The sequence below is a fragment of the Physeter macrocephalus genome, chromosome 10, assembly GCF_002837175.3.
Source record: "Physeter macrocephalus isolate SW-GA chromosome 10, ASM283717v5, whole genome shotgun sequence".
Classification (NCBI taxonomy): domain Eukaryota; kingdom Metazoa; phylum Chordata; class Mammalia; order Artiodactyla; family Physeteridae; genus Physeter; species Physeter macrocephalus.
Window position 1 is genome coordinate 45,350,834 of NC_041223.1, and position 27,383 is coordinate 45,378,216.

General features: G+C 37.3%; 1 protein-coding gene across 2 annotated transcripts in view; it reads right to left on the bottom strand.

Annotated features, from left to right (window-relative positions):
- Nucleotides 1-27,383, bottom strand: part of NT5DC1 (5'-nucleotidase domain containing 1) — a 126,426-nt gene that overhangs the window by 24,586 nt on the left and 74,457 nt on the right. The gene's annotated exons all lie outside the window — the stretch shown is intronic.

Below are 27,383 nucleotides of genomic sequence, written 5' to 3' on the forward strand. Positions count from 1 at the left end.
GTCCGGAGCCTGTGCTCCGCAACGGGAGAGGCCACAGCAGTGAGAGGCCCGCGTACTGCAAAAGAATACTTCTTGTTCTTAAAAACATGATGATTGAGAATGTCAGCTGAAAATATTTTTTGGTTATTTGACAAGGACTGATAAAGTGTTAAAACAGGTAACACGATAAACAATACATCAGCATTTTCAAATCAAAGAAAACCTTACTGCATTTGAAATGTAAATTAACAAATATTCTTTCAATCATTCAACAAATATTTGCTGAATACGGATAAACAAACAAATACATATTCAGATAATGCACCAGGAACACGTCTTTGGCATGAAGCAGTGGAGAAGGGAGCTGGGTTCCTGAGTCAGTGTTGTTTCAGATGAAACTGAGACTAGAGGCCCTGGTCTATTACAGCCCCTGGGAGGTGCTGTGATGTTAAATGGAAAAACAAGTCATAAAAGGCAGGAAGGGGACTTCCCTGGTGGTGCTGCGGTTTAGAATCCACCTGCCAAAGCAGGGGACAATGGGTTCGAGCCCTGGTCCAGGAAGATCCCACATGCTGTGGAGCAGCTAAGCCTGTGCGCCACAACTACTGAGCCTGCGCTCTAGAGCCCCCATGACACAACTACCAAGCCTGCATGCTGCAACTACTGAAGCCCGCGCGCCTAGAGCCTGTGCTCCACAACAAGAGAAGCCACTGCGATGAGAAGCCCGAGCCCCGCAACAAGGAGTAGCCCCTGCTCACCGCCAACTAGAGAAAAGCCCGCACAAAGCAATGAAGACCCAGCGCAGCAAAAAAATAAATAAAAATTATTTAAAAATCACTTAAAAAAAAAAGAAAAAGAAAAGGCAGGAAGGCAGTGCAGTTGACAGTGAAAGCCGAAGAACCTGAGTCACTGAGCTGGGCTTGCCAGCTCTGTCCCTTTGGGTCTTTAGAGTCCAGGGGGTCAGCCTGAGCTCCGAAGCAGCTGGTACCAGCATTTCCAGAAGTCCTGGTCAGATGCGCCCACTATGTTTGATATGATGCCTTAAAAGTTATGAGTACTTAGGAACATAATTGCAGATTTGGTTGAAATGCTACTAGATTCATAAAGCACTTTAGAGATACTGTTCTTTGGGCATGATAGCAGTAGTAAGCAAATAAAGAGAACCTGAGTTCCTACTTTCCTTAACTGCTAGGAAAAAGACACATGCATAAACAAAACAAGAAGTGAACGAGCTTGTAGTGAATTATAAACTCTGCAATAGATATAGGCTATAACTGTAATTCTGTACAATGTCATGCATTTGAAATAAATGAAAGTTATATATCAAGAATGTCAGGACAGGACAGAGGAGTCTCTTAAGAAAAAAAAAAAAAAAAGAAACAAAAGCAGAAATGGTAGCAAATACTGTTGTCTGAATGCCCAAATCCACTCCCCTTCTTCTTTGCTAAAGAGTATTCTGATTTTGTTTGAGGTTTCATCCTCCTCTGAGGGGCTAGGTGCTCAGGGAGGGTGGGTGTCTACCAGTCTAACCTAACAGGATAATTCCTTCCCATGTCCTGGTCATGTAAAACAGCCCAATTTAATGAGCTTAAACATTAAGGATATCTATTATTTGCAGCCTACAGCATCTCTGTTCAGAAAATAATACATTGTAAGAATTAATCATAACCAGATTAAAAAAATTACTTAACAAAATAAAGAATATGTTACAAAATGAGAATAATATTCAGACATCAGAACACCAAGAACAAAAACAAAGTTTGTGCTCTTGTATTTCGCCCTACAGAGAACACATGTGTAAATCTCTAGGATCTCTTACTATCCCAGAAGCTATGTAATGGCCCTTAAAAAAATTAAAATATACCTTGTTTTTCAGGGAAGAGGAGGTACTAGTAGCAGAGGACTAATTTAAGGAAGACAAAAGAATAAAATTCAATAACTAAAAATAGAATAGTTTGATGAGTGAGTGGCTATCAAAGCAATGGCAGAAGCTGTGTCTTTCCCAGAATTTATCTAAAGGGATCATATGTAAGATTATTTCACCCAGAAAAACAAAGCTTTTGTAGCAACAGTAATATTATGGGCTGGATAACAAAAGATGTGTAGTATGTAATGTTGAGAACATTTATATACTTAAGCATCTGTATTCAAAAACAACTGCTGAGAAAAGGTTATTTTTTCCTTAGCTATATGTGCTTAATGCCATCTAGTGATCAAAATATAAGTTACTGTTAAAACGCTACTATTTCATTTCCAAATGAATAAAACATATACATTTAAATACTATATTTAAAAATTCTTGCCTAGATTAGTATTAGTTTCCCTTAATAAACCTAATCTAAAAGAGTGCAAACATAATAGCCTAGTTGGAGAAAATTACTCTCTGAGGAAATAATGGGGATGTCCTCGTTTTGTTCACAAGCCAGAGTGAAATGAACAAACTAAAAAAGACAAGTCCTGTACAAACAGATACCCCACGGCAAGTTATGGGTCGCTCTTGCTACAAAAGATCACTAACTGTTGTTGGGTAAAATATTTTCATTCCCATGTAACCTTAAATTATTAAAGAAATAGGAGGTATATTAATATAAATATACTCATCTTTTTAAATTTTATTTTTATTGATATAACTGACATATAAACTTACATACTATGTAAGTCTAAGGTGTACAACGTGTTGATTTGACACGTACATGTTGCGATATGATTACTACTATAGCATGAGCTAACACCCCTATTATGTCACATAATTATCATTTCTTTTTTTGTGGTGGGGACAAAAAGATCTCTTCTCTTAGCAATTTTGAAGTTTATAATTTAGTATTGTTGTCTCTAATACACGCTCATATTTTGTTGAAATAAATCAAGCTATTAAACCAAAGGAATTTATGTTAAACATACTACACTGGAATAATAACTGTCTATTAAATTATTCCCCTAAAGGTAGGGAGTCTGCCTTTTTGTTCAGCAAGGAGCAATCATTCAATGAATGAATACTTAAATTAGTTCAGGGACAGACACAGGAACATTTATGTTTATTTAAAATCAAAGTAGTAATATGATTTGTAACATATTACCTAACTGTGACAAAAAACTGTATCATTCATGTCCTATCAAAGTCATGCTATCTAAAGTACCTTCTTTTTTTAATCCCTATTGATAAAAATAATCGTGTTAATTATATTTTTATACTGATAGAGTAACACTGAATAGACAAGACAAGGAATTGAGACCTAAGGTGGAAAGAAAGGAATGGTCTTGTTTGTTCCCAACTCACAAAGCAGACTGTGTTTTCACTTAACCTCAAAGGAATTCTATTTCACTGCCATTTTATGTAACTCATTTTCCTGGCCTTTCCATCCCTCTTCTCTCCTCAGATGCTGGTATTTTCTGTATCCAGATGGGATTAAAAGTATAATTTTTAAAAAGCTAGTTCTAAAAATAAAAGTTTCATCCTTTTATATTAAAAATTGGGTTAATATATAGAGTCATGGAAATAACAGCAAAGTGTTGCGACAGTCTGACCGGCACTGAAAAACACTGAAAATGGCCTGCATGTATCAAACATGATTAAGGATTGAGGGACCTCTAGTGGTAAAAAAAAAAAAAAAAAAAAAGTACAACTTGAATAATAAAAATACCTTTTTTAGTCTAATAGGTAATTGTGCCACATCACGATTTCTATCATCACGGCGTTAGTAAGCATTTTCCTCACTTACTGTATCACTACTGTTTGTGTGATTTGTGGCTACAGTTCTCAAAGCTGTTGTGCAGGGGCATTAGAGATGCCAGGATGCTAATAACACCTCCGCCATCAGCCTCCAAATAAGGTCTGCTGTTATTTCCATTGCAGAACATAATTTAGGAGAGACTGAAATATTTACAACCTTTATAGGTTATAGAAGAGCATGCTAGTGAATAGCTAAAATGTTTAGCCACGAACTGTTTAAATGTACTTGCTGTAAGAGATGATATAATTAATTTTCTGAAATATACATATACTACATGATTTTTTTGGCCAAGAGATACTGAAATAGTTTTTGAAGGATGAAGGAGATAAACAATAGATTAAACATGTTCTAGATTTCATTTATTTACAGAAGGCAAAAGATGAAACTGAAATTTAATATTAAAACAGATTTCTTGTTTATGGTTCCTGTATGATTTGTTTCTATCTAATATATTTGTAAATTAAGAAATCTTGAATGTCTAGATTGGGTAAAGTGAGTATCTATGTGCTAAATATAATGCTTGGAAAAGGACAACAAATAAGAATTGAGAAATGAAGTATAAAATGTACTGAAAAACATAATTTATAAAATTTTACATGAATAGTATTTGACTTCTATCTCTGTATCTGTTACCTACCCCAAAGATTCTGATTTAATTGGTCTGGGCTGGGGTGATGCCACTGATATTTTTTTTTTTTTTTTTTTTTTTGCGGTACGCGGGCCTCTCATTGCTGTGGCCTCTCCCGTTGCGGAGCGCAGGCTCCGGACGCGCAGGCTCAGCGGCCGTGGCTCACGGGCCCAGCCGCTCGGCGGCACGTGGGATCTTCCCGGACCGGGGCACGAACCCGCGTTCCCTGCATCGGCAGGCGGACTCTTTAACCACTGCGCCACCACGGAAGCCCGCCACTGATATTTTTTTAAAGCTCCCCAAGTAATTTCAGTGTATAGTCAGGATTAAGAATTATGGCTCTAAGCTATAAGAACTAGAACTTTTGCTATTATTATCTGTATATCTTGCATGCGTCATTGTATATCACTGGCTCTCAGAGAGCAGGGATTTCTTAATTTTACAGTATCTGATTACCTAACATACAGCTTTATACATAAGAGGCAACCAATACATATTAATTACTGCTGATGTGCGATGTCACACATGGGCATGAACACCGAATGAAGAACCTTGCCTGATAAAGAGAAGACTTGTGTTGGAGATGAGATTGGAGAGAAGGGAAAGCATATGAAACTTAAACATTCACATGCAAGAGCACTGACAGCTAAGGGACACTGGCTTGGTCCACAAGACCTGATAGAGGAACTAGGGGGAGGAAGTAAGTTATGATGCCTGAATCCATGATTCCCAAACTGAGAGCAATATGAATCTGGTATAGCACTTGTAACAAATACCAATTACTGTGCCCCACCCTAGAGATCTCTGGTGGGGCTCTGGGGCTCCAGAGACTCACACCTGGCCAATAAGACACTTGCAAACCTGTGAAACAGATGGCTTAGATGGACCACTTTATAATCTTAGGATTGCCTGAGTCTACACCTCATGGTGATGTCACAGGCAGATAACTCTTTAGTCACAATAAACACCCATTTCCACAGTGTTTCTCCTCCTTAACAGACCACAGTAAAGTATAAACTTAACTTTTATATGCACTGGGAAACCAAGAAATTCGTGTGACTTGGTTTACTGTGATATTTGCTTTATTGCTGTGGTCTGGAACTGAACCCACAATATCTCCGAGGTACGCATGTATGCAATCTCCCCAAAACAGAATTTCTGTAGAGTAGTGGTTGTTAAAATACTCTGAGAGTTTCGGATTCAAGTAGATTAGGGGTGGGGCCTGAATATGTGCATTTCTAACAGTTTCCCAGTTTAGGTGATTAGTCCAAGGACCACACTTTGAGAAACATTGCTATAGAATACCCTTATAAAACCAGATAGCTTTCTGAAAACCATTTTTTTTTTTTCCTCCCTAGAAGAACTTGATCCTCACTATTTTGGCTAGATATGCAAAACCAGATTAAGCATGTTTAATGTTACCTGATGAAAATTCTCAAACCTATGTCTTATGTGAAAATGGATCTAAACCAACAAGGTTTTAAGTTTTAAAAAATTATTTTTACCTTATAGGGAAGAATATATGTGAGGGTGAAGATGTAATGGAATGTTTTTCATAGTATTATTTTACATTCATTTTAATTTATCAGTCTTGAGAGTAGTAATTTTGTAGGTAAAGCAGAAAAAGCCCAGGTTTTGGAGTTAAGCTGGCCTAAGTTTGAAATCTAGGTTTGCCACTAACTATATTGGTTAAATGATTCTTGAGGAAGTCCAGAAACAGAGTTAATTTTTAGTAATGCTCACTGTAATTGGAGGGACATTTTCACCTTCTTCTGCATGTGATTTGTATATAGAACACATGTTCAATTTATTATACATATTACAGTATAGGAAAAATGTATGGGGAGCTCCCAAGATGGTCACAACACTATCTCCCATCGCACATGTGTCTGGAGTCAGAGTCTACTGCCTCAGTTCTTTGAATCTGGGCAGGCCCTTTTATTGTTTTGACCAATAGAATGTGGTGCAAGTGACATTGTGTTAGTTCCACGTGTTACCCTTAACTGGCCTGGAAACTTCAATTTCCTGTCTCTAGGAAGCTGATCCCACGAAAAAGTGCAACCAATCTGAGACCACCACGCTGTGAGGAGCAATTCAGATGAACTTAGGTGCAGGTGCTCCAATTGCCAGCTCCAGCTGAGCGCTGAGCCGACAGCTTCAACTGCCAGACCCGTGAGCGAGCCCCTGTAGATATCAAGCCCAGTCAAGGCTTCAGGTGACTGCGCCCCCAATGACACCTGACTTCAACCACATGGGAGACGCCAAGTGAGAAGCACTCAGAGAGCCCAGAATACAAGTGGCAATAAACTGTGGCTTGAAGCTACCAAGTTTTGTGGTGGTTTCTTATGGAGCAATAGAGAATTGAAACAAGATGCTTTGGAATGGAGTCACAATTCCAATTATTATCTCTATGCAATTCAAAATAAATTAAGAAAACATTTGTAAATGCTTCCAGAAACACCAGAAATAAAAGTAAATAGGCTTTAAATTGTTGTTGTTCACCTCCGAAGAATAAGCCAAGGTTTCTACTGTATATACATTTACAGAACATAAATTTATGTATAGCTTATGACAACATAAATCTTTTGAACAGTTACAGTTTAAAGAAAACCCAAATTAACAAGTTATTGAAGGTAAATTCTACACAGTACTTCCGACCTCTCACCCACTTCAAATGTGAGTTACTCAGAAACGGAGATAATAATAACCAACTGCTGAAATACACAGTGATTACAGCAGAAGAAATGAATCTTTTGAGATGTTTATCTCCCATTAACCTCAACTCAAAACTTGAGATTTCTTAAAAAAATTGGTCTTCAAAAAAAATGCATTTTAAATATAACATTTCATCACAAGAGTGTACTTTTTCCTTAATTACCTTAGTTAAAATGTCCTCAGTGTCTCCAGAAATATCTTTTCTTACTAATAAAGCCAAAGTATGCAGAACTAGGACTAACTTGGAAGAAATCAACTTCAGAACACACACAAAGATTATCGTCACAAAGGATTATTTATTCAATATCTGGTCTCACAGTGTAAAATATAAACAGGAAAGCCCTATTTAGCTATTAGGTCTGTGTCACATCTTCAACTAGGACACACAGAATTTAGTGAAGCAGTTATTTAAATGAGGCATTACTCTGTTTTTCACCACACTTTTCCACCCAAATCTGTATCATGTCAGTACACAATTGACCCTCTATATGTTTTAAGTTTTTTTTTTTTTTGGTAAAACACCACCTGGCCAGTTACCCCATGTTGACAATAAAAAAAAAAAAAACACTAAACTTTTAAATTAGTGATATTTTAATTCAGTTAATTGTTTTGGCAGAGGTCTTAATTTTGTAATATAAAATTTGAAATTATAGACTCGATAAAATAGAAAAGTGTTTATTTCTCTTTGATGTAACAGACATAGAAATTATAGAATCTATGTGTGTAATGCCCTGTAACATTGTTTGAGGAACAGTAATGCCCTAAACCAGAATTCTTAACCTAAAGTACATACATGGGTCTCAGTGGGTGAATGGAAACCCAACACTGTTTACAACATTTTGGTTATCAATGTATTTGTGCATTTCTCGGGGAGGAGAGCAGGTGCACACCCTCTAGTTTCCATCAGATTCCCGGGTCTGCGGTCACATGACTCCCAAGGGGTTAAGAACCACAGATTTTCCAGGTTAGGACAGGCCAATTAAAAACACATTCCACCCTGGCGGTCCAGTGGTTAGGACTCCAAGCTTCCACTGCTGGGGGCCTGGGTTCCATCCCTGGTTGGGAACTAAGATCCCACAAGCCACGTGGCATGGTCCAAAAAAAAAAAGAAAAGAAAACCCAAAAACCAAAACAGACAAAACAAAAAAACACCTTCCAATATACCCCCTTTGTCACTGTCACAAAAAAATCTTAGATATATTTTAGACAAAGGTGATTCTCTACAACAGGTGACATAGAATTTTTACACAAATAAATATAATTCCTGGACTACTCTGTGATTTTGTACACCAATACATCATCCTAAGTCCGATAAATTAACATTTATTTAGGATGGCTAATGAATGGTTGCTCTTGTCAATTTAATTTATAGGTTAATTGAAAATTACCCAATACAAAACTTAAAAACATACATAAAACATAAACACTCTTAACACTGAAACTATTTTGAAATAACATTATTTAAAGAGATTAAATTATTGCTTTTCTTAACAAATATGATACATTCCTGCTATAGAAAATTCACTGTATTGGGTTTACTATTTCTGGATAATAAACCACCTCACACAGAGGGACTTAAAACAGTATATTATCGTATCTCATAATTCTGAGGTTTGACTGAGTTTAGCTGGGCGGTTCTCCCTTGGGGTGTGCCAGTCAGGTGTCACAGTCTGGCACCTGGGGCTGGGATGGCTGAAACAGTGAGGGCTGGTAAAACATCTCTCCACTTTGCTAGCTTGGGCTTCCCCATGACATGATGGTTTCAAGGTAGCTTGATTTCTTAAATGGCAGTGGGTTTCCCTCCAAAGCAAGTGTTCCAAGACACTAAGGCAAAAGTTGCAAGGATTCTTAGGACCTTGTCTTAGAAGTCTATAGAGTCACTTCTGGTGCATTTTACTGATTATATGGGGCCATTTCATTTTCAAGGAAAAGAAAACAGAAGGGTATAAATTCTGGGAGGCACACTTCATTAAGAACTATTCATCTTTTCAGACTAGCTACCCAACACACTAATATTTTGGTGTGATTCTTGCCAGTATGTTTTCTATTCATATATAAGTATATGGGAATTTTAAGTATACCACGTATAGATTTTTACCTGTGCATTTTGTTCAGTGTCATATCTGAGCAATTTCCTAAGCATTAACAGTAATTTAAAAACATTTTAATAAATTTGACTTAGTATTTTGAAAGGATTATTTATAATAATTACCTTTATTTACAGTAATAACTGACATACTTTGAGTGCTTATTTTTGCCAATAACAGAATTGCCAACGCAACTATAAGACCTTTACAACTATTAATGTATATAATCCTTCTAACAACCCTGCGACGTGGGTCCTGCATTATTCCCATTTTGCAGTTGAGGAAACTGAGATACAAAGAGGCTGAGGAACTTGCCCGAAGTCGCAGAGAGAGAATGTAGTAGAGACAGGATTTGAACGCAGCCCGTCTGCTTTCAGAGCCTGTGCAATACCACCTCTCTACTGATACAGCATTTGGGTACTGTAGAACAACTTCAAGGATACCATAAATCCTTACTTTTTTTTTTTTTTTGGCATTATGGTGCATTACTAAATAGTATCATAGTTCAGGGACTTCGGGATTGATTGGAATTAGAATAAGTGAGAGTTTGAAATTTGGACAAATCAAATTAATTTCTGCAGGGGAAAAAAGTATCTATCGATATGTACTCTGTCTACTTTTCTAGTCACAGCATCTAGAACTGGAAGGGGCTTTAGAAATCATCCACTTCAATGCTGTCCTATTAAAGATGAATTTGTAGAGACCACAGATTTTGCACGAAACTATAAAGTTAGTAATAAACTTGGGAATGGAATAGAATGCTCGAGAATCCTACCCCACTAAACCTTACATAACCTCATATGTAATCTTAGCAGTTACACAAGATATGTAACCTCATTGTTTACATGTCTAAATCTTTTGTGTTTTAAATCTAACTTATCTTGTGATCAGTGTCTGTTAAAGAAAACTAATGCATTCAGAAGAAGCAGAAGTCAAATGCTTTAAATGGTATCCCTATTTTGCTCTGTAATTATTGAATAATGTGCTTTTCCTCAGAATGTCTATAGAAGTTTTTTGTAGTGACTGAGCTCACGTCATATACGCTATTATCTGGGAACTGAGCTTTTATATTGAGACAGGCAAAAAACCCAGAATAAGTGTCTCACATTAAGGTGTAAATATTATCTTCCTTCCTGGAATGCACTGTCCTCTCTTTGCTGCTTAGAAATGTCTGCGGCTTGTCTGTGGAGCCCTCTCCAACCCCCTTGCCCAGTCACACCACCTCTGGACATCATTCATCACACTACACGATAATAAACACTCGTAATAAGTGTGTTTATGTATTTTTCTCTCTCCTGAGACTGAGATCTTTCAGGAAAAGAACTGTCTTTATGTTTGTATTTACATTCTTGATGTCAGGCAAATGGTAGAGGATTAATAATTGCAGAAGTAAGTGTGAGGGGAGAGCTACCAAATAAGATTTTACCAGGTGATCATAAAAACCAGAAGTTGGCAAACCACAGCCCTCAAGCTAAGAAAGGTTTTTACATCTTAAAATGGTTATATAAGTATCTACATAAAGCCTATAATCCTTATGATCTGGTCCTTTGAAAAAAGTTTGGTGATTCCTGATATAAACATAGTATTTCATAATTATAGGACAGTAACAATAAGCAACAGTTATAACTCAGTTTTAGAAATTGCCAAGATTAATGAAATTGTTCATGTGAGAGATTCTGTTTAAAGGTTATGCAGCCTCTCAGCAGAGTGAATACTAGAAGATCATTTGTGATAAAACTGCTTTTTGAAAGACAATATAAATACTTTCATGTATTTTTTTCATCACAGTGGGTCCCAGCCATGATATACTTGCCCCTCAGTTATTCTCTTACCTGGGTCTTCTAACAGTCTATTCTACGGAGCCAGAAGAGGGTTCTCGTCACTTTGCCACCTAGTTAAAACAAATCTAAATCTGCTTTTGCCATTGCCTTTATGACTCTGATACACTTTATTTTTAGTCTCTGAATAAAATGTTTCCAGGCTCATTTGCTCTGCTTGCAGATAGAGCAATAATAGCAGGGGCCACAGCAAGACACTGCAAGTCCAGGCTGAAAGCTAACAGCTGGTAATATTTTCCCTTAAGGTCAGAGGAAGTAGAAAGATCCAAAAAATGGACATGATGACCTCATCAGAAGGACCTAAAGAGCTTGTAGCTTGGGATGAATAAAGGCACTATTGCCTAAACACACTCTTACATATTAGCTGCACAAGAAACAGGAATGTTTTCCTTGGTATAGCAAATCAAAGATGCCTCCAGGTAAAGCCTCGGACAAATTTTAGGGCTTAGCTTCAAAGAGATGCACTGTAAATTTCGTCTCAAAATAGTATTTTTTTTTTATTACACTTCTTAAAAAAAATTTTATTTGTTTATTTATGACTGTGTTGGGTCTTCATTTCTGTGCAAGGGCTTTCTCTAGTTGTGGCAAGCGGGGGCCACTCTTCATCGCGGTGCGCGGGCCTCTCACTATCGCGGCCTCTCTTGTTGCACAGGCTCCAGACGCGCAGGCTCAGTAACTGTGGCTCACGGGCCCAGTAGCTCCGCGGCATGTGGGATCTTCCCAGACCAGGGCTCGAACCCGTGTCCCCTGCATTGGCAGGCAGATTCTCAACCACTGCGCCACCAGGGAAGCCCTCAAAATAGTTTTTACATGTATTTGCCAGGCACAAAACCATCTTGCAAGGTTTTGTTTTCACCAGAGGAAGTGGGCCCACATATTATCCTGACTTGAAACCTCCCACCTCCTCCAGAAGAAAGAAGCTGGAAAAAATTAGGAGAACTAAAACGGGATAGTTTGGGGCAAAAGCAGGCTCAGAGAGGTGACATTGCTTACTCCTTTAAAAGAAAGTTATAGTTGACTTCTCTAGCTCCAAGGCACACAGAGATCAGAAACAACAACAGGAACAAAGCAGTCAAATGCCAGATATTAGGGTTCATTTACTATAAATGTCTTAAGGAAACCTGCCTCTTACTGAAGACTCAAATGCTCAGTTATTTAACAATTCTTTAAAAAACAAAAAACCTGGAGTAGAACTTTCACCGAGTTTCTACCAACCTGGTTTTTCTTCTGGAGTCCGTAGCTTAACAGAATGTCAAGACAGCATTTTAGCATGTACACAGTATGCTCAATTCAGCTCCCAAAAGAACATAAATAACTAAAAAGATCCATTATGGGAACCCAGTCCTCATTCAACAATAATCCATTATGAGGCAGAAAATGGAGACATCCGGGGTGGGGTGTGGGCGGGTGGAGGGGGTGTGGGGGTGTGGGGTACAGCTGTCCCAGCCTCAGTACCTAGCACAGCTAGCAACCTCTGCACGGAGTGGGCCGGGTCTCAGGTAGAAACCGGTGGGAATGGGCAGCAAGGGTTCCCAGCTGAATAATGCTGCGTTCGGCTGGCTTCCAGAGAATATTCTATGCTAAGCAGGGCTTTTAATCTTCTCAGTTTCTCTTTTTTCTTCTTTGGCCTGATTCCTTTCACCTCTTTCACCCTGCCTCCTTCCAATTTGCTAATACAGTAAGTTTACCTATCTTGGGTATTTTTCTGAACTAATAAACATACAGTCATATTAAGACGACAATCGTATGCATTTGTAAAATACTTAAATATGAAAGACTTCTAAAACCAAAAATCAAAAAACAACTCTGCCAGGTTAACATGAAAAATCTTAAAAATAATGTTAAAAATTCAGTAATATATATATAAAATTAAAGATTTTGAAAGGAAGGTATTTTTCTGCTTTCTCCATCCCACTGTGAATCTTAAGCCATTACCTCAAAACCGATTCCTTCTCTGCTTTTCTAAATTCCACCCTGCTTTTAGGGGTCAGCATAATTTCCATTTCTTCTAGTTTTCTCTCTCCTTTTGAATATGCCAACTACTATATGCTAGTTCACATACTCCAACTCTTGTTCATATATTTTTCTATATAGTTTATTAATTGCATAAGAGATTTTTATCTTCTATTTAAGCTCTATAAATCAAATTTCTTTGTGCCATTATAGTGATTAGCATTACAACGATTAGATTCTGGGCATAGAACACATTCAAAAAAGGTAATGTAATTAAACTTTCTCTTAAGGATGTTAAACATACTTGCTTGAAATCTCGGTGACTATAAAGTACTACATGGTTTAATAAAATAAACCATCTCTCTGTAGTCAAAGGTGAACTTTATTTCTGCTCAATCTAAATGAGGCCTACTTATAAATTTTAATTAAATGGAACCTCAAGGCTAAAGTTCTTAGGAGCAGTAGTGCATACCTGATTGTTGGTGTATATTTAGTGAATATCTTCAGTTTTTCAGAATAAAGCACAACAAACCCGCTATACACATACAACAGTTCTAGTTATTAAGGCAGGGATCCTACAAGTTCCCAAAAGACCTGGATAAAACAACACTGTCATAATCAAACTATTCATTATGAAAAATTATACTCTGACTTTCTTCTGCCCTAAGAAAAAATCTGTTAAGAAAGCACATGACACAAATGATCAGACTATTTCTTTCTAAAGGAAAGGAGCTGGCAACATAAATCCAGAGGAGCTGAAAGCTTGGAATTACTCAATAACCAAGAAGGAAACATTCAAAATTCAATTTAAGTGAGGCAAATATCTGCATTTTACTCACAGTGTTTAGCAAATGTTAGCAATAAACACCAAAATGAGCTATGTGTACTCAGTGAAGAAAAATGTGAATGAAAAGGAAATTGCACTAGACCTTATAGATGCCCAATAACGTTCCATTTTTCCCTCCAGATAAGAACTCCATTTAAAACTTCAAAAGGAGTTAGTTAATCTAAATGTCTCGTGCCAGCAAATTAAATCATTAATAGAGCAGAGGAGGGAAGGGAGAAAGGAATTCGTGATTTGCAGATGACTTCATTAAGTAATGGCCGTTGCTACTGATGTGAGGAGAGTGGTTACTCCATTCATGCTGAAAAACCTTCAAAGGACAGAGAAGGGGACCACCCTAGCGGTCCAGTGGTTAAGACTCCACTCTTCCAATTCAGGGGGCACGGGTTCATTCCCTGGCCGGGGACCTAAAATCCCACATGCCGCGATGCGGCTTAAATAAATAAATAAATAGAGCAGTTCTGTGTGGAGCACATATACATACATAAACACATTACAGGATGCAGTCCTGGGTGATCCTGGGTGGCCTGAATCTGGATCAAACAGTCCTGATTCAAGTCTCAGTTGTGCAATTTGCTTGGGCAAGTGTCTCAGTCATTCAGACACTTTGTTGGCTTATCTGTGAAATGATGATAATAGAACCCACCCGATAAGATTATTGTGTGGATTAGACACAATAATATACGTGAAACACTTGCACAGTGCCTGGCACATAGTAAACACACTCTGTGAGTCGCCCTGGCTTAAACATACACAGTTAATCAACTGTGAAATCACCCTATGGGCTACACTGCATCAGGAAATTGCCCTGCAAGGGTTCAAGATGCAAGGCTTCACTTATCAAAATGGCACTTACCTTCAAAACATATTTGGAAAAAACTTCAAAAGTTCTACTGAGGGGGATGCAGGGAAGTGTCTCTTCTTGCCACTTGCAGGGAAAAACGCAGGGCTGGATTGCCTACTGCTCCGTTATGTAACGTTTCTCAGAGCACTGGGCAGAGGACCTCGGGGACCACAAAACCCCATCTCCTCACTGTGCAGACATGAAAGTGAGGCCTAGACAGGTTGAGTTACCTATCATCACACAATGACGTTATTACACCTTGCATGTTCCTGTCCACTAATAAAGCAAAGGATCTTTATTAGTAACCATCTTTCATTCCTTTTGCAGTTCTATAATATACAAGGTTGGGAATGAAGCACTCACCGAAGGAGAAAAAAGTCTGTTGAATCCAACCGGGTGAACTGAGGGCTATTTATGTCAAATTACTTTATTATAAAAATTCAGCAAACCGACCTGGAGAGCACTTGGCAAATTTGCGTATTATTAACTCAAGTATTTCTTACTCCACCAAAAGCCTGTAGGCTCACATCAGTGCATCATTCTCTCTTATCCAACTGTTTCCCTGCAGGACCAAAGGCCACTGCCTTCAAGGTGTTTTCTGGATGGGCCTACAGAAAGTTGAAAGTGGGTACGTCTGATGATCACTCTGTGTGTGTCTGTGTGTGTGTGTGTGTGTTTGTGAATCTAGGCGTATCTGTGGCATAAAACTATTGAGCCAGCTGCTCCCTGCTGGCTTTTTCCAATAGGTAAATTATGATTATCATTAGAGATATTAAGTGGTCCCACCAAATCCTGACAGTACCGTGTATTGGTGAGGATATTGAGAATATAAAGTATCTGGAACTCTCCTACACTGTACAAGTATTTTGGAAAATTGTTTGGTAGATCTACCAAAACTGAACACACACATACACACTTACCCTATAATGTAGCAATTCCACTTCTAGGGATAGATCTAACAGGAGCATGTAAACAGGTACACAAAACACATGTACATGATGTTCATGAAGCATTATTTGTGACAGTCCCCAATTTAAATTTACCTGTGTCTATCAACTATGTAGAATAGATAAATAAATTGTGATAAAGCCATATAATTGTATATTGTACAGTAATGAAAAGGAACGAATTACTGTTACATTCAACAGCAGGGATGAATTGTAGAAACAAAATGTTGAAGGAGAAAAAAGCCAGATATAAGAACATACATACAGCCTAATTCTACTTACATAAAATTAAAAATCAGGCAAAATTAATCTATGGTGTTAGATATCCCTCCAGGCAAGGGATATTGGCTGGAAGGGAGAATGAGGAGGGCTTCTAGGGGACTGGAAATAGTTCTATTAGCTGAAAATATGTTCATGTTTAACAGTATTTAACAACAGTAATTATAAAGAACTGACACAATATTTTCATGGCCATAAAAATTAATCCAAGAAATTAAGTAGAGATAAGTGCTAAATCAGAAATTCAAGAGTCACATCAAATGAGAATCTATGTAACCCAACATTGTAAGACAGTTTAGTACAGAAAAGCAAGCATTTGGTAAATTACTTTGTTTAAATTTTCCCTAAATAACATTTTAGATTAACTTTGTTGTTTCCTGTCTCCCAGCACAAGAAGTGTTTTTCTAATATCAATAATCTGTGGGAGACAGTTGTCTATTAAACTTAATTAAAAAGTGCTGTATTAAGAAGACAAAAGCCATGTTATAAGGAAAAAAACTTCTAATAAGATAGGACCCCACATTTTTGGGCATTTTGTATTACTCCTAATAATATCTGTTACCTTTGTACTTTCCTCACTCTTTGAGAACTTCCAGCCAAGGAACTGTCAGGTAATCAAAACTGTCAATCTTTCTAATTTTCTCTACGGAGCTTCTGAATTTACTTGTTCAATTCAACAACAGTAGTAATGAAAACAGCTGTCACTGTTTTAATATTTTAATGTTTATCTGCAGTGCATTTTGAATTTATAAACAACAGTTCCCCCTTTCCCAGACTATAATCTCAGAATTCCATTCTTAGCTTAATGGAAACATCATGTCACTGGATTTTTGCCTGGCTCTGTAAATATCACTCAATCCTGATTGAATGCGTCACTGAACTTTGCAGGCTTCAAATAATAGATTTGTATCTGTAAAAGAAAATAGTTCTTTGTTTTTAGAATTAAAGAAATAAACCTCTTGCCAATAATAATTTTCTAAAGGTTCAGACTCTTAAAGGTAGAATCAAGGACATATGGGCTCACTCTCTCATTTCCCCCAAAAGAATACGGTAAACTAAAACTCAGTGACTTTTACTTTTTTAGGGTTGATTTAAGATCTCATAACTTTCAATTTAAATGGGTCAAAATTTAGTAGGAACTTTGTTTTGCCAATGGTTATATATTCCAAACATCCTAAGCACAGGAAAAAAAGTTTCTCAAAAAATAATTTTTCTCTAAAAGAAGGGCCAAATGTGCACAAGCAACTCTGAGAGCTAACATACGAGAAGAGCCTGCATCAGAATGGAGGATTCCTATACTGTCTATACCTGTGCTGTCTAATATGGTCATTAGCCACATGTGACCATTTAAAGTTAAATTAAATAAAATTTAAAAGTCAATTCCTGCAACACCCTCACCACATTTCAAGTGCTTGACAGCAACATGTGGCTAGCGGCTGCCACACTGGACAGCACAGATATAGAACATTTTATCACTGGGAAAGTTCTATTGGTCAGCACTCCTGTAGGTTAACTTCAGCCCATGATTCCTAAAATTATCAGCCATGGCTGTATAAAGCTACGGTGTGGCATTTGGATCAAAACAGCAAGCAAATATGATCTGGTCCAGAAATAGAGCATTTAAAAAAGCAGAAATAATAATTATAATCATGAAACCATGCCAAGGCTGCAGTGTGGGCTTGTAGGGGTAACAGTCTGCCCAGAATCAGGTGGCTCAGGCTTTATACCTGCATTTCAGCTGTGTGTCCTTGTCCTCACCTGTCAGATGGCAGCCATATGTTACCTTCCCTACTTCCTGGGTGGGATGGATGACAAACAAACCTAAATGATGGGGGTGCTTTGGAGAGTGGTAAACACGTTGTCTTATTGTTATTTTTATGTTAAACAACACTATTTTTTTAATCAGCAGTAAACTTGACTACGGCAAATGTTTAGCTCACTGAGGTACTTGAAACCAAAAGGGATTATGGGGTGATTTCATAAGTCAGTGGTCATATTAGGGAAACTTGATGGATCAATTATTTAATACTAAGAGATTACAGAACACTGCTCTCTATATAATGGAATGATTCGGAATTCAGTATTTATAATGAACCACGTTCATATATATACCTCTACACAGTGCTACATGCCCAGAATGAATAAACAATACTGTTCACTGTAATAAAGATGGTGGAGTAACTTCCAATTACACAGTTAAGTATCATGGCTAAAGCTGGAAAGGTGAGTATCACAGAGAAACTAGGCACCTACATTAAACTTTTTTTATCTTGTAATATAGTGTCTCTCCAAGGTTTCACTATTCTGAAGGATCTCCCCATCTTCCATTCTTATTCTGTACACATCCAGGTACATTACCTGCTGAGCAGGTCTGTGCTTCACCCCATAGCTGTAAAGGGGTGCTGCCATGGACCTACTTTTTCCATTCCCCTTTGAGAAAATAGAAACCAACTAGGGAAACTTCCAGACCTTGGTTAGAAGAAAGAACCTATAAGCTGTAAAGGCGGCTGTATCTCTGACAAGGTGAGGGAAGAAGGGAGCACATGTGGATTTCCTCACAACAGAAAGTAAACCTGGTCGGCCACAGGATTTATGCCAACACACTGAAGATCGTTATGTGATACATAAGTATGACTGATGAGGACATTAAATATCACTGTGAGAATGATGTCAGGGAGAGACTTCATGAACACTTTTCAAACTAAGAAAATCATATACTAGAGCCTGATAATATCCTTCTGGATAAAATAACCATTGTTTATAATAGTGCCTTAACTCTATTTAGCTATACTTTTTAAAATAAACTTTAAACTTCAGAATAATTTTAAATCTACAGAAAAATTGCAAAGACAGTACAGAGAATTCCCATCCTTTACACTCAAGTTTCCCCTATTATTAACACTTTACAACATTATGATACATTTGTCACAATTAATGAACCAATATTGATACATTATTACTAACTAAAGTCCACACTTTATTTATATTTCCTTAGTTTTATTTAATGTCTTTTTTCTGTTTCAGGACCCCACCCAGGATCCCATATTACACTTAGTGGTCATGTTTCCTTAGTCTCCTCTTGGCCGTGACAGTTTCTCAGACTGTCCTTGTTTCTGATGACCGTGACAGTTTTGAGGAGTACTGGTCAGCTATTTTGTAGAATGTACCTCAACTGAGATTTTTCTGGTGAGACTGGAGTTATGTATTTTTAGGAGAAAGAGCCCAGAGTACAGGTGCCGTTCTCATATCATATCAATGGTACATACAATCAACATGACTTGTCCCTGTTGATGTTGATCTTGATCACCTGGCTGAGGCAGTGCTCGTCAGGTTTCTCCACTGTAAAGTTACTCTCTTTTCCCCCTTTCCATACTGTCTTCTTTGGAAGGAAGTTACTAGGGGCAGCCCTCGATTAAGGAGTGGGGAATTATGCTCCATCTCGAGGATGAAGCGTCTGCAAAAATTATTTGGAATCCATCTGCACAGGAAAGTAGTCTCTTCTCCCCATTTATTTATTTGTTCAATCATTTATTTATATCAATAGACTCATTGATATTTATTTTATACTTTGGGTCTTTGGGTTATAATCCAACACTATTTTGTTCTTAAACAGTTCCAGCTTTGGCCATGGGGAGCTCTATTATTTGATTCCTGTGTCCTTTTGACATACCCTGTCATTATATATATATATATTTTTTTGGACCACTTCCCTACTTTCTGGCACTACAAGATGCTCCAGGCTCATCTTGTATATTGCCTACCCCAGTCCTAGAGTCAGACATTTCTCCAAAGAGCTCTGGTTCAGATTATTGGAGAATGATCTGGGCACCTTTTAAAAAGTTTTTAAAGGTGTTTTCATACACACACTTCTCTCATATCCACAGCCTCTCTGACCGATGGGTAAACTAAGGTTCAGAGTAGCTGAAGGATTTGCTCAAGATCAAGACTAATAATGGCAGTGGTGGGACAAAATTCAGTCTTCTGATGACAGTTCAGTGTCTTTTCCATTAAGGGTGGTTTCTAGATGAGGACCTAACCTCAAAGACCAGATTCACAACTTGTAGGAAAAAGGAAAAAGGAAACAGGCATTTCTAGAACATAGTCTTTCCAGGAGGGAAAATATAACAGAGGATGTGACAGACTCTGTCTATCCAGAAGAAACAACTGGAGATTCTGTCTTCTACAGAAAGAGGTCTCAAACTATATTACAGCAGTGGTTCTCAACTGGGGGTGATTTTTTTCCCCTCATCCCGCCCCCCCGAGACATTTGGCAATGTCTGGACACATTTCGTTGGGTAGGGGGCGTGCTGTAACTGGCATCTAGTGAAGAGATGTTGCCAAACATCCTATAATGCACAGAAGAGCGCCCACAACAAAGAATTATCCACTTCAAAATGACAGCAGTGCTCACACAGAGAGACCCTATAGCCAGTGACCACTAAAGAACTTCATCCAATTTTACGCTGTTTCTACTCTTGCTGAATCTTTTTCCCTTTGGTGGCTATGAGGGATAATCATGGAAGATTCTGGGGGATTCTGTGACCTCATGAGCTGGTCTATTAGAAGAAAAAGGCCCCCATTTTGATTAAGGAGTGTGGCTCACAATCAGATAAAAGAGGCTCACCTGGTTCTTATGTGTGGGCCAAATAGCAAGAAGGGGCGCTCTTTAAAGTCAGCTGCCTGAATCAAGCAGGGCATGAACAGAGCAATCATTTCCGCAAGGGTGAGCATAGTTACATGTAATCAGCCAGAAAAGGGAAGGCCTATCTCCATATATGCCATCATTTACTGGCCACGCATCCGCCGTCTTCTAGTTCAGGAATGAGTTGTGCAGAACAATAAGGTGGCTTGGAAAATCTGCCAGTGAATTGGTCAGGCTTACTAAGTAGATGGCGGTTACCCAGAAACTGTTGTTCACTGCTCGGTGACCTCAATTTGGAGAGGAAGTAAGTGACTGAGTCCAGTGACCACCCAGCAGTCTGACAGAAGAAAGAACACTTTTTGTTTACCAGGACCTCTCTTTTCTAAAGCTTGCTCACTTTTGGTACTAACAAGTCAATGATGGACATTTTCTGAGCAAAGCTAGGTGTGCCCTGGGACCACAAACTGCCACTGCCCTCTATGAAAAAATATAGAGAGCTTACAGGGGCAGTATAATCTGGGGTGATCCTATTTGGGAAGATCCGGATAATGCAGACATGTATATGTAAAAATACTCAATGCACCATAATGTCTGGTACATAGTAACTGTTTGTCAGTGGTAGCAACAATAAAAGACCAAATGTTTACTTAATGTTTTCTAAGTGTCAGGCCCTGTGCAAAGTACTTTACACATTATCTCATTGAATACTCATAACTAGCCTATGAGATAGTACCATGATCACTATTATTACCTAAGCCATCAAGGAAGTCAGATGCTTATGGAATACATAATGGGTAAGGAAAGGTTGAAACTGTCCTTTTGTGAGACAATCTGACTCCTGGAGATGACATGAGGTCAGGAGATCACAGGGATAAACAAATGTCAAGTTTAGCTCCTTAACATCCCCACACTACCAACCACAGTCTTACAGTAGGTGCTGAAACAAACACTGGATGGACGGATGGAAGGATGAATGAATAAGTGACCAAAATGCTTGTTATTAAGCATGGTTATAGAGTAGAGACTCTCTCTCCATCTCAACTTCCCCCTTCTCAAATTACGGTTCAAAATGACTCTTTCCAGTCTCTCTGAACTTTGGTCTTCATCCATGATGTCAGAGTCTGCTCTGTGCACATCACATTTGTTTAATCACTGTTACTTGCTACTGTTGCTCTAAATCTACCTACACTTTCAATCTTAGTCAATGAATACATTTGGCTGATTAGCAACAGAGTCTACTGTTTGCTAAAGATGTGCCTTCTTCAACCAGAAATCTGGAAGATAGTTCCGACAACCATCTCTCTAACCCCTGATAATTTGGAGGAAGTGGCAGGGAAAAATCTAAGCAATAATTTCAAATGTGCTCATATCAAAGGCAGAATATTTGGATTATATTTGGCATCCCTATAGTGAACTATTCTTAAAAATAAATATTTATGCAATGATTTGGTCACAATCTGGCCATGTTCAAGCCAATCTAGTACACTACCACTACTTCTTTAATAGAAAAAAATGTGAATTTAATAAAAATTTAAGATAAACAATAGAAATATACTCGAAAATTTTAAAAAGTGCTTCCATAAAACTGCTAACATTTTGGACAATCAACATACTCCTCTTCTGCAAGATTTTTATAGTGAAATCTTGGCATAAAATCCTGGCAAGCCATTTTCTAAGCAGCAGATATACTGTTTCACTTACTAACATATACTTGCATTGTGCATTGAATCTGCTTTGTTTTATAGAAACTTACTATCCTGGCACTTCAGTGAACAAGATAGCTAAGAATTTCCACTGATGATAAAACGTATAGTATGACATAGGCTAACTCTAGGTTGTAAAGCAAAAACACTCCATGCTACCCAGGTATAAGAGCAGGACACAGAAAGTTCAGAAGGAGTGGTGAGCAGGAATAACAGGGAAGAAAGATGACTTCAGGCTTGAAGAATTACAGTGTATCTTCTAGATCTGAGGGTGAAAATGAGATATGCCACAGCATCCATGCACGGCTTTTTGCTATCACTATATTTTTAAAAATGCTTTAATCAAACATGGACATGGGGCTTCCCTGGTGGCGCAGTGGTGGAGAATCTGCCTGCCAATGCAGGGGACACGGGTTCGAGCCCTGGTCTGCGAAGATCCCACATGCTGTGGAGCAGCTAGGGCCGTGAGACACAACTACTGAGCCTGCACGTCTGGAGCTTGTGCTCCGCAACAAGAGAGGCCGCGACAACGAGAGGCCGGCGCACCGCGATGAAGAGTGGCCCCCGCTCGCCGCCAACTAGAGAAAGCCCTCGCACGGAAACTAAGACCCAACGCAGCCAAAAATAAATAAATAAATAAATAAATAAAATTTAAAAAAGAAATCCTGAATGATAAAAATAACTTTAAAAAAACAAACAAAAAAACATGGACATGGTCAAAAACACTAATTAGAAAAGATATATGCACCCCTACGTTCACTGTAGCATTATTTATTCATTGTAGCCAAGATATGGAAGCAACCTAAGTGCCCCAAAATAGATAAGTGGATAAAGATGTGGTATATGTATCGATTGATCGGTCTATCGATTTATCTAGTGGAATATTAGCCATAAAAAACAATGAAATCCTGGACCTAGAAGGTATTATGCTAAGTGAAATAAGTCAGCTAGTAAAAGACAAATACTGTATGATTTCACTTACATGTGGAATCTAAAAAACAAATTAACAAACATAACAAAACAGAAACAGGGTTACAGATACAGAGAACAAACAGATGGTTGCCAGAGGGAAGGGGGGTGGGGAGAGGAAGGAAATAGGTGAGGGAGACTAAGAGGTACAAACTTCCAGTTGGAAAATAAATGAGTCACAGATATGAAATGTACAGTGTGGGGAATACAGTCAACAACTATGTAATATCTTTGTATGGTGACATAGCGTAACTAGACTTACTACGGTGATCATTTTGTAATGTATAAAAATAACAAATCACTATGTTATACACCAGGAACTAACACAGTGTTATAGGTCAATTATACTTCAAAACCAACCGACAAACAAACTCACAGAAAAGCGATCAGATTAGTAGTTAACAGAGGTGGGGAATAGAGGATGGGGAATCGGATGAAGGCAGTCAAAAGGTACAAACGTCCAGTTATAAGATAAATAAGTACTAGGGATGTAATGTACAGTATGATAAATCTAATGAACACTGCTCTATGTTATATATGAAAGGTGTTAAGAGAGTAAATCCTAGGAGTTCTCATCACAAGGAAAAAAGTTTTTTCCATTTTTAAAATTTCGTATCTATGAGATGATGTATATTCACCAAACTGTGATAATCATTTCATGATGGATATAAGTCAAATCATTATGCTGTACACCTTAAAACTTATACAGTGCTGTATGTCAATTATATCTCAATAAAACTGGAAGAAAGAAAAAAACAACAAAAGGTTCTAGCCCTATACATGCCCCTCCTTCAGTCCTGTGCTCAAAGGTCACCATCTTTAGCCATTTGTTCTTAACTCTTCTGATAATTTACATTCACAACTCCAAGTAATATACTTAAGTTCTTAGTTCATAAGTTTTAGACAATATCCACTGACTTCTTACTAAGAAATGAGGATTTACTTAAGTCACATTATCCTTTATTATCCTTCTCCTTCCTCTTTACAATATTTATAGTTATTTAGTTTTATTCTTTTACTGGTCACTTTTTAAATATTGCACTTCAAGCTCTTATTTGTTGTTCATTCAAATTTTAACTCCCCACAACGTAAAACAAGCTATTAGTGACTCTGCTTCCCACCAACTCTCCAACCTCCTTCTACATCCTAACTTCTGATCATCATCTTATTTTTTTTCAAATTACCAAGAAACCTTTCTACGCTTTGTTTATGAGTTGTTTCTAAAAATTAAAGGTAAATAATCTGTGTTTACTGTATTGTGATCTATAAATATTATTCATAGCAGAAACAAGTAATGTTTTAGAATTACATTTCTATTTCCAGAGATCCATTTTTATGAACTGTCATTCAAAAGAACATGTTACTAGAATAAAGGTCAAATAGATTTCTTTTTCTTAGTTTTAATAATTGCTCAAAATCAAGCCACATTTTTGTGGAATTGTGATTGGACAATGACCTTATTGTACACTTTTTATATGGAGTGTCTAATTGCCTTTACTTTTCTATTGTTCATCAAATCATCAAATTTTTACAGCAAAATTACATTTGGGTCCAACACATAAAGATGAAAATTTCAAAGTTTATTATAGCAGACTTAAAATGAAAATAAACTTTTGAAAACACTATTTTGTTTTTAAATACTTAAAGATAACCTTTTGCTTATGCATCCCTTAACATGAAGATGAGATATAGTTTATGTATATTAATAAGCTCCATTTATATGGTACTGTCAGTTTATAAAACACTGCTTGCACATATTATTTTATGCTCTCAACCCATGAAGGAGGCAATATCTTCTCTATTTCACAAACACAGCAATTTAACATCAGAGAGACTGAGAGATTTAGCTAAGATTGGACAGCAAGTAAGCTGCAAGTTCCAAATTTGAAAAGTTTTTTTTTCTTTTCAAAGTCCAATGTTTTTTGCTTCTACCACAGCTGCCTACCACATGGGCTCTTTCTGCCTTTTGTTTAGAAATAAAACATCATGATTTTTGGTTTAGAAGTTTTGTTATCAGTTAGAGCACTCCTATGGAAAGCAACACAGTCCTTTCACTCCTTACTTATTACTAGATTTTTGGGGCAGGAATTTTGTAAATAAACAATGGAAAAGCTGGCCGAACTAGGAGAAAAACACAATAAACCAAAAGGATATTACATAAAGAGATGCTACAATAACAAACTGAATAGTCAAGGAAGGCCAAAGATTCATAAGCACTAGCTTTCTCAAGTAATAAATGAGTGTCTATAAGGCACTGGAGTTACTACTCCAGCAATACAGCATTGTTATAAAAACGGACATTGATCCCAATCATACTCTGACAAACCAAGTATATCTCACACAAATAGCTTCTTAGGAACAACTCTAGGTAGTGATTCGGAAAGATCAAGGGCAACCAAGAAGGAGAACTGGGGTATGGAGAAGATGCCGTGTGAGGAACCAGGGGAAACTGAGCATAGAGAAGTAGGCTCATGTTACAGTCATATGAGCACAAAGAAGCAGGTTTCAGCTTAACACCAGGAAGATTCCAACAGAGGAAACGTGCCCTCAGAAACAGACAAAATATTAGTATTTGGACCAGGTGGATTTCTGTTAGTTGAAGCTTTAGACTCTCTACACAGGTATAAGGCAAAAGCTGAAAATTCAATTTCAGAATTTTGAATATCATGTTTACCTTTTATAATAAAATAAATATTCTTTAATGTTATTTAAGATCTTATTCTTGACTTCACATCAAAAGAAAATAGTTCAGGAAAAAAAGTTTCTTAAAACAAGAACCTACTTAAAGATTAACAGAAACACAGAATGCAATTTGAGCAAGAAGAAATGTCCAGGCTTTCATCTGTACATGCTTAAACTCTAATATGTCAACTTTCTTTTTTCAAACTGATGGGGGAAAGTAGTCCAGTTTGATTCTTTTGTATGTAGCTGTCCAGTTTTCCCAACACAGTTTATGAAGTGACAGTCTTTTCCCCATTATATGTTCTTGTCTTCTTTGTTATAGATTAACTGACCATATAAGTGTGAGTTCATTTCTGGACTCTCTATTCTGCTCCATTGATCTACATTTCTGTTTCTGTGTCAGTACCACATGGTTTTGATTACTGTAACTCTGTAGTATAGTTTGAAATCAGGCAGCATGATACCTCCAGCTTTGTTCTTCTTTCTTAAGATTGTTCTGGCTGTTTGGGGTCTTTTGTGTTTCCATACAAATTTTAGAATTATTTGTCCTAATTCTGTAAAAAATGCCATTGGTATTTTGATAGGGATTGTACTGAACCTGAGGAATGTCTTGGTTACTATGGTCATTTTAACAATATTAACTCTTCTAATTCATAAGCATGAACTAACTTTCCATTTGTTTGTGTCATCTTCAATTTCTTTCATCAGTGTCTTATAGTTTTCTGAGTACAGGTCTTTCACCTCCTTCATTAGATTTATTCCTGGATATTTTATTCTTTTTGATTCAATTATAAATGGGATAGTTTTCTTAGTTTCTCTGATAGCTCATTGTTAGTATACAGAAATGCAACAGATTTCTGTATATCAATAATGTATCCTGCAATTTTACCAAATCCATTGATGTGTTCTAGTAGTTTTTTGGTGTCATGTTTAGCATTTTCTATATATAATATCATGTCATGTGCAAACAGTGATGGTTTTACTTCTTCCTTTCCAATCTGGATTCCTTTTTTTTTTCTTGTCTGACTGCTATGGCTAGGACTTCCAGTACTATGTTGAATAAAACTAGTGAGAGTGGGCATCCTTATCTTGTTCCTGATCTTAGAGGAAATGCTTTCAGCTCTTCACCACTGAGTATGATGTTAGTTGTGGGCTTGTCATATGGCCTTTATTATGTTGAGGTTAAGTTCCTTCTATACCCAATTTGTTGAGAGTTTTTATCATAAATAAATGTTAAATTTTGTCAAAAGCTTTTTCTGCATCTATTGAGATTATCATATGATTTTTATTCTTTGCTTTGTTAATGTGGTGTACCATGTTCATTGATTTGTGGACACTGAACCGTACTTGCATCCTTAGAATAAATCCATATAAACTCAAAATGGATTAAAGACTTAAATGTAATGCCTGAAACAATAAAACTTCTAGAATAAAGCATAGGCAGTATGCTCTCTGTTAGTCTTAGCAATAGTTTTTTGGATATGTCTCCTCAGGCAAGGGAAACAAGAGCACAAACAAACAAACGGGACTGCGTCAAACTAA